This window comes from Crocodylus porosus, unplaced genomic scaffold (assembly GCF_001723895.1).
Source record: "Crocodylus porosus isolate Cpor-Errol unplaced genomic scaffold, CroPor_comp1, whole genome shotgun sequence".
Lineage (NCBI taxonomy): Eukaryota > Metazoa > Chordata > Crocodylia > Crocodylidae > Crocodylus > Crocodylus porosus.
The window spans coordinates 168,164,412-168,172,480 of record NW_017728906.1 but is presented as its reverse complement, the minus strand read 5'-3'; positions in this window follow the sequence as shown (position 1 = coordinate 168,172,480).

Below are 8,069 nucleotides of genomic sequence, written 5' to 3'. Positions count from 1 at the left end.
GTGCATGTGCAGTGGGCCTGCCGTCGGGGAATGTTGGTTTCTCAGGCCAGGGGGGCCCTGCCTGGGATTTGGGGGGCCCTGCCCTACAGGAGGGGGACTGGTGAATACCCCACTCTTTCTCTTGTCACTCCCTGGGGGACTGGGCCAAGTAGGGGCCTGGGTGGGGACTTGCACAGTAAAGCATCACCATCTACACATGCACAACAATTAAGGTGCAGTAGACTAATTTACTGTTTTGACAAATAGTCCTGTCAGATACAAGTGGGATCTGGTAGCTGGATCCAGTAGCTCACATCTGGTAAATTACTGCGCTTAAATGCACATGTAGATGGTTACATCAGGATTAGTTTACTTCTGCTCAAATTGATCCAGAGTATATTCAGCCACATTAATTGCACATGTAGGCACTAGGGGTGGGCGAAGCAGGCCCTGTTTGATTTGGATTTGGATTCAATCTGAATCAGGGACAGTGATTCAATTCATTGATTCGGATCATTATCCCTGATTCAATTCAGCTGAATCCGAATCTGAAGATTCGATGCTGATTCAGAGAACCAGCAATTTGGACATAGACACAGCTTTAAAAGTTTTTTCTACATACCTTGAGGTAGCAGGCATGGCTCGTGATCGCTGTGATGCTGGGGCAGATGAAGCATCACACAGGAGTATGATGGGGCCCTCCATGGACTTGGCAGTGAACCCAGAAGTGGACTGGAAGTACTTGACTGGGTCTGCTGAGGAGCATGCTGGGGGGCTACTCTGTGCCTCCCTGGCTCAGCAATTGGCTGCAGGGGGAACCCTGGGTGCCCCCCCCCCGGAAGCACCTGTCACCGAGCTGGGGGGAGGCGGATTGTGGGGAGCCCCGACATGCTCCCTGGCAGACCCAGAAGTGGACTGGAAGTTCTTCTGGTTCACTTCTGGGTCTGCTGCCAAGCACACTGGGGAGCCCCTTGTGCTTCTGTGGGACACTCCATGCACCCCAGCATCGCAGCACTCACAAGCCCCTGACACATAGAGGTATGTAGAAAAAAAACATTTAAAGCTGTTTTTATATGATTCAGAGTGTTAAGATTCGATTCAAAGAGATTAAAGGGTCTTCTGATTCAATTTGGATTCAGAGATTCGGCCACCGTATCAGGCCAAATCAAATCAGGGACCAAAGCTTTGCACAGCTCTAGTAGATGCACCCATTTTTTATTACAATAATATCTTTAATAGACCTTACCATAATGTGTAAATTAGAGGTGCTCCTGTGGAGCTCTAGTCAGTCCCAGAAACATGTGCCTGTGGATCAGGGAGTATCTGTCATTTACTTTTTATGCATCTCAGGGGACTGGGAGCTCAGAAGATTGTGTCCTATTCCTATTGTTGCCACTGGCCTGCTGAATGACCTTGGATTTTTTCTCCATTAGCCATTTCCACTCACTTTCTGGCCCTTTGCAAAGTAGCTTCAAAAGAAATCCTGCTCCCTATTTCTTCTGTTCCTTATCTGTAACACCACTATTTTTAAACGTCCTGTAACCTTGCTCTTATTTAACACACAAAGACAGTCTCTTTCCATACAACATAAAATGAAAGCACTGGGGAAATGGGAGCACTAGACATCTATTGGAAGGAATAATTTATCCTGAGAAAACTGAGGAATTAATCCACTGCCAATAGCAGCAGCACATGTAGTGGATGCCCTACTTATTCTCTGATTGCCTGGATCTCCAACCAGGCAGATGATGTGATATTGTACACAGTCTTCTTGAAATTACCAGTCTTTTTGATCCTGTGAGTAAGCTTTTGCCCCTCTTCAGCTGCTCCAAGATCATTGGTGCTGGTTTCCATGGTGCTTGAAAGGAGTCAGTTCCATGGAAATAGTGGTGTAATGCCTTGTGGGACATCTATGGTCTCTAAGAGAAGACCACGTTACAAGTGATTGAGCAAATCTACTTAATCAGCAGACAGGGAATTAAAATGAATCCAGCCACCCAGACACCTGTTGGTGACTCCCGTAGGGAGCACAGTGCACTGGTTAGAAACCATGAAAAAAAATAGAGCCCTTTCAAGGATTTCATAAATAATGTTGCCATAAAAATATTTAACCCAGACCTCTTTGTCTCAGTGAGAACCCAGATATAGAAATAGGTTTTTACATCTTAACATAGTGCTATTATCAGCCTATTTACATCTTAATATAGTGTATTTCCGGCCGGGACTGAATATAACTAAAGGGATGGAAAAAATGGATCCAGAGTTTGCCAAGCAGTGGCCAGTCTTCTCTAGTCTATTTAAATGATCCCAGTGGTTACTGTCAGAAACAATTATTGAGACAACATGCCAGAATGTTTTAATAAATATGGTCTGATGACAAGGGAAATATCTACTGGAGGAAGTCTAACGAAGTCAGATACTGAACTATCTTCACTCTTCTTGACAGAGCTCTCCAAAGATACCCAGGATATTTGTTGTTTTCCTTTTCTCAACAAAAATTAAAATAAAGTCTAGTTCTAATTAGAGCAGAGTCCTGATTTTCAAAGGGAGCAGCTGCCTAGATTCTCTTTGCTTTTTGTAAGACATTTTCAGAAGTATATCTTGGGTCTTTGATATAATCAGTGCATTCATTTATTTAAACACCTGAGAGGAGGAAGAATGAAGTGAGACATGTGAAGAGGGAATGATCAGTCTCTGGTGCCTGGCTGCTTCTTCACAGCTCAGTGGGCACATGACAGTAGAGCAGACTGACAACAGAGCAGAGCACTCCAGATTAATTGCTTCTAATGAGCAGCACTGTAGTCTTAAAAAAGGGCAGACTCTAGCATTACTTCTGAAATGACAAACATTTACCACTTTCAGGTTTGGTTTCACTCACTAAAAGTCTAGTGGACCAGGTCTGCTGTTACGTTTATATAGCCAAAAAGACAGGTAACATTTCTGTTGATATTAATTATCTGAAATAGAGCGGGAGTAAAGGATCCTGGAACACTTTCATGCAGACTAAAGACAAGAGGACTATATAAACCTGAAGAAACAATGGCCTAGTCATAGGATCCAGGCTCAGCAGGGATTCAGTTTAAATCTCCTCTTTCATGAAGGCCTCATTTTTCCTTCTCACATGACTCCCCTTCTCTCTGTGTGCTTATCCTACATTACTACAACTACTCGCTAAGCCAGGAACTGTCCTCACACCAGTGTATATTAAGAGTAATTACACTTGAGACACATTCTAGATTTACACCAGTGCAATTCAGAGCAGTATTTCGATCTACTCCATTTGAAAGGACTATTAGAAGGCAGCTTCTCTCCTTCTCTGGGTATGTCTATCCTGGGGGAAAAAAAAAAAGAATTAGGCTTTTAACTTCGCTAACCCAGTATGACAAACTTAGCAAAGTAAAATGGGTTAAAATAGCAGTGACTTCAGTTTTAACATGTTAGTAGTCCCATGTGAATCTCACACTCCTTTATAGGGAGGTCCAGCAATATTCAGCCTAATGCTATGGGGTAGATCCAGAGTGTGGTTGCACCCCTTCCCCTCCTTTGGGCCATGCTGCAGGAGCAGCATCCAGGGAATTTAACTCCCCAAAGCAAATAAGAATACCCCACCACCACCACCATGCTCAGCAGCATGTCCCTTCTCCTCTCCTCCCATTCCTCACCTTGGGTACCGGTATCGTCAGGTAGGTGGGTTCCCCTCCTGGGTGTTCCTTGCTAGTGTGGGAGCAGGCTCAAGGAGGGTGAAGCAGGGCAAGAGCAGCTCTGGAGCTCCCTCCATCCCCAGGTTGGCTGAGGCAGCAACAGTGGGTAAGGAGAGAAACAGGAGTTGGGGGACATGTCTCTGAGCACATAAGGGAAGGGAAGAGAGTGCCAGGAGAGGGGGGGAGGCATGGGATTCATTCCTGGTTCGGGGACCTCAAAAAAGTCCCCACCTGCTGCTCTCATGGTAGTCTATCTGCTCTGGTGTGTAGGGGGAGGCTGAAGTCACCGCCCTGCAGTGCTGGTTGCTGCTTCTGCTCCCCACTTTTCAGAACCATGGATCCACCTTTGCTAATACTCAAGTAATTAAATTCCAGTGCCAATCTTCTATGACTTATTTGAATAAACAAGGGGTGAGGAAGATTTACTCCTTATTGCCCTTCTCATCCCTCACCAGGCCCCAAAGAGAAAGAATGAAATCTCAGTTGCCAGTAGGCTATCTACAGTATCGCAGTCCCTGGGGTATTGGTTCAATTTGGGCCTAGTCACCTTGATGAGATGGGACTCAGCCACTCGTGACGAGCAACAGAAAGCAATTACATCATTTAACAGGCAAAAGCGAGTTAAAGTAAAACTCTGGTTGCTAACATTTCCTAACTGGGACAGCAGCATATCCAACACATCTCAAACTAATGTGAGAGGCAAGAATTTTTGTGGGTGGTAACTTTTTAACTGGACCAACTGCCTAGTTGGAATCAGTTTCTACAAGTTTTCAGGTATCAAAGCACTTTCCCCCTGGTCTCCAAATGGATGGCACTCCAGGTGCATTGGTTTTGCCAGCACTCTGGTCTTACCAAACAAACTATCGATGCTTTATTCCTGTGCTTACTGCACCACATTTTCTGGTTCACTGCAGTCATTTAAGTCAACCAGAGTGGATGAATCCCCATATATAGAACTGTCTATCAATATTAGACTACTAACTGCCCTTTTGTAAGGACTTACTGTCTTCTTGACCAATTCTGGTTAGCCATCCATGCACATTCTTAGCCCGTGTTGGTTAGCCACATATTCACTAGCCCCTCAGCAACCAGTGCTGGATATCTACTCAGTGTTATTAGTTCCCTGTGTGACTAGTTATGAGTCTCTGTTTCCCTTGACAGCAATTCTCGCCTTTCGGCTTGTTTCCCACATACCGCTGTCCATTGCTTGGCCTGATTTGGTTAGCTGAGCATTGGAAGAAACTTCTGATAGGAAAGGTGTAGTGATGTCAAACTGAGTATCATTTTTCAGTGAATGTTAAATGTGCCAGAAATGCAGGATTTTTGGTTTGGTTTGGTTTGGTTTTTTGGAGGGGAGGTGGGATGAAATGACTTGCAGATATCAGCTGAACTTGGCAAGTGGTTTAATCTGCAAAAAAATGGGGACAAATTTTTGTACAATGATAGAACATTTTGTTTCAACATTTTTGTAACAAAGCTTCCAACTTTTCATTTCAGAATTGCTCTTTTCTTGGGTGGTGGTGGTGTTAGAATAGGGGATTAAATCATTGTCTGAAAATAAATGAATTAATTCAGGGTTTTTGTTTTGGGGTTTTTTCACATTTCTCTGAAGGAAATCTCTTTCAGATCAATACACTTGGCTTTTGATGTTTTGTTTCCCAATATTTCAATTCAGTTACTGAACCTAGAATCGTTCTTTCTTTTCTTTTTTTTTTTGGAGATTTTTTTGCAGAGCAGTAGCGGGGAGCCCTCCTAAAGGAGATAGCACAGCTGAGTGAAGCTCCCTTGACCTGATCTACTGTGAGTCAGAGCTGTACAACCAGCTCCCTAGGGCCCCTCAAATCCAATCTGTACAATCTCCACTCATGGTGGGGGTGGGAATAACACAGCCTGCTGACTTCAGAGCATGTACATCAGAGCAGTATAGATCTAAAATTAGAAAAAGGTTTCTATTTTTCATTTGGACATATGAAAAACATTGAGCCTTTGTGCCATCCTGTCAGGCAGGGACCCTTCACCTTTCATTCTAACCCTACATGGAGCCACAAAGCACTCGTTATAAGCCCTTGCGGCAGAATCTTTGCAAAGAAAAAAACCTGGGGAAAAATTATTTTGAGTCAGGCATGTTTTGTTCAACAGAAAATGAGATCTTTTATTTCAGGGTTTCTATTTTCTATTAAATAAACTTAAATAAAATATAATAAAATGTGAAATGCAATATCCTTTCAAATAAAAAATTCAAATATTTTGATTTGCTTGGAATCTTACACTTTAGTTTTCTGGACCAAAACAGTTTGCTAAAATTAACTAGAATTTGTAAAACTCTTGGGTCAACTAAAATCTGCATTATTTTGGTGACAAAATTTGAGTTAAAAAATCTATACAGTTCTATATTGGAATAAGTCTGTGCAGACCTCTGAGAGAAACTGAAGTCCAGGCATTTTAAAGTTACCCAATATCTTAGAGCAAATCAGTGTCAAAGTTTCCTAACACTGAACCATCTGGAGCAACTGGGACCACAAATCTTTTTTTCTCTTAAAGGTAGGGTGGATGAATTATGTCTATCTTTATATATTTAGTGGTTGTGTATGTGTGAGAGAGAGGGGGTAATATATACCTTAAGACTGTGTATGTGTAAATAATCCACTTCTTTTTACTACCTCTCTTCTTTTAACTATGAGTATTTACAGATGAGGAAATGATATTTTGATCCAATAAATTAAAATACAACACAACTTCTACATGGAACAGTTAAACATTTTTCACATTTTTCAATTCAATTATTTATAAAGTTAATCTGTTAAAATATGTAAACCCCCATTTCCACAATAAAAAGCAGTAAACTGCTGAACAGATAGGTTTACTGAATGATATCTTTCTGTATAATGGACATCTGTTCTGGGCTTGCCTTTATCTTGGAGGAGGTGGGTTAGAGACAAAATGAGAATTTATTTCTTACCCTAAAATCTTCTTAAACAATTTATTTGATTATACAGTTTTAAAGAAAAAGTATTATAGTCAGCTTTTTAATCAATATTTGTTTCTTTCCAATCATTGTTAATAATGGAATGTGACTTTAAGAAACTGCAGGCTAAGCTACAGACGAGTGAAAATGTCCTCCTACAATAAATGAGAAGTCTCTCATTAGCAAACTGTTTGAGTGCTACTATCAAGACACTAGTGCAGCTGGCACAGTTTCTGAGAATAGAATTATTCATTACCATGGTTACTGATGCTAGAAATATTACCCTCTGCAATCAATGTAAACAAAGATCCTTTCAAAACAGTATAAAAATTAGAGCACTTTAAACAATTAATGGAAATTATAAATTGTACAGAAGCTGAAGTTACACATTATAAGCAATGTAGCTTTTCTAGCATTGGAGGGAAATGAGGACTTCCCTCTACCAAATGTCTGAACCTGACCCCATTTAAATCAATAGTAAATCTCTCATTGGCTTCAGTGGTGGAGGGTCAGAGCCCAGTTCTCAAAAACAAGTATGGCTAAGTTAGCATAAAAGCTCTTCTAAGAAGCAGCACATAATTCTTCACATGCTCAATACCTTTAAACATGCAACAAAGGTCACAATAAGCCACTGTATTACATGTAAGGTGGCAAGGGGAAAACATCAGATGTATCATTCAAGAATAATTTCTGAAAGGGCTGTGTCGATGCAGGATATTGGGGCCTTGAGGTACATAGGCACTGATCCTTCAGTCTTGAAAACAAGAATTTCCAGAGAAATCAGTATTCTCATAGAAGTGACAGGCACAAATTCCACTTGGATTATGCACCCACATTTTGCATATTTGTTCCAAAATATATTCCAGCCAAAGTAACATTTACATTTTATTGTACTAGGGTTGTAGTGTTGTTGTAACTATGATGGTTCAGAAAATGTCGTAAAGGCAAGGATTTTTCTTATTATCAGGGAGACCTGAGGAAGGGCCCTTGATACTTGAAAGCTTATCTAGCAGCCACTGGCAACATATCTGGGGAGTATGGGGGGCACGTGCACCCCCAGAATTCTGCACCTACAGCAAAGCATGGGACACAAGGCTGCAACCTGACCAGAGCCAGGGCCCAACAGCACCAGGGGTGGTGGTGATGCTGGTGGTGGTGGTGGCAACAGCAGCAGCTGCAGCTGCAGCTCAGAGTTGTGCCTCCCCACTGAAGTGGTGGCACACAGTTGTGTCCCCCACTAGCAGCACTTATGCAGCGCCTATGCCACCAGCAATCCCAATGGCATGTTTGGTCCATTTTACTGAACACATTTGGTGCAGCTGAAGAGCATGTCTTATAGTAGTTTCATAGTTTCTAGGGTCGGAAGGGACCTGAGTAGATCATCTAGTCTGACCCCCTGCCATGGCAGGAAAGCGTACTGGGGT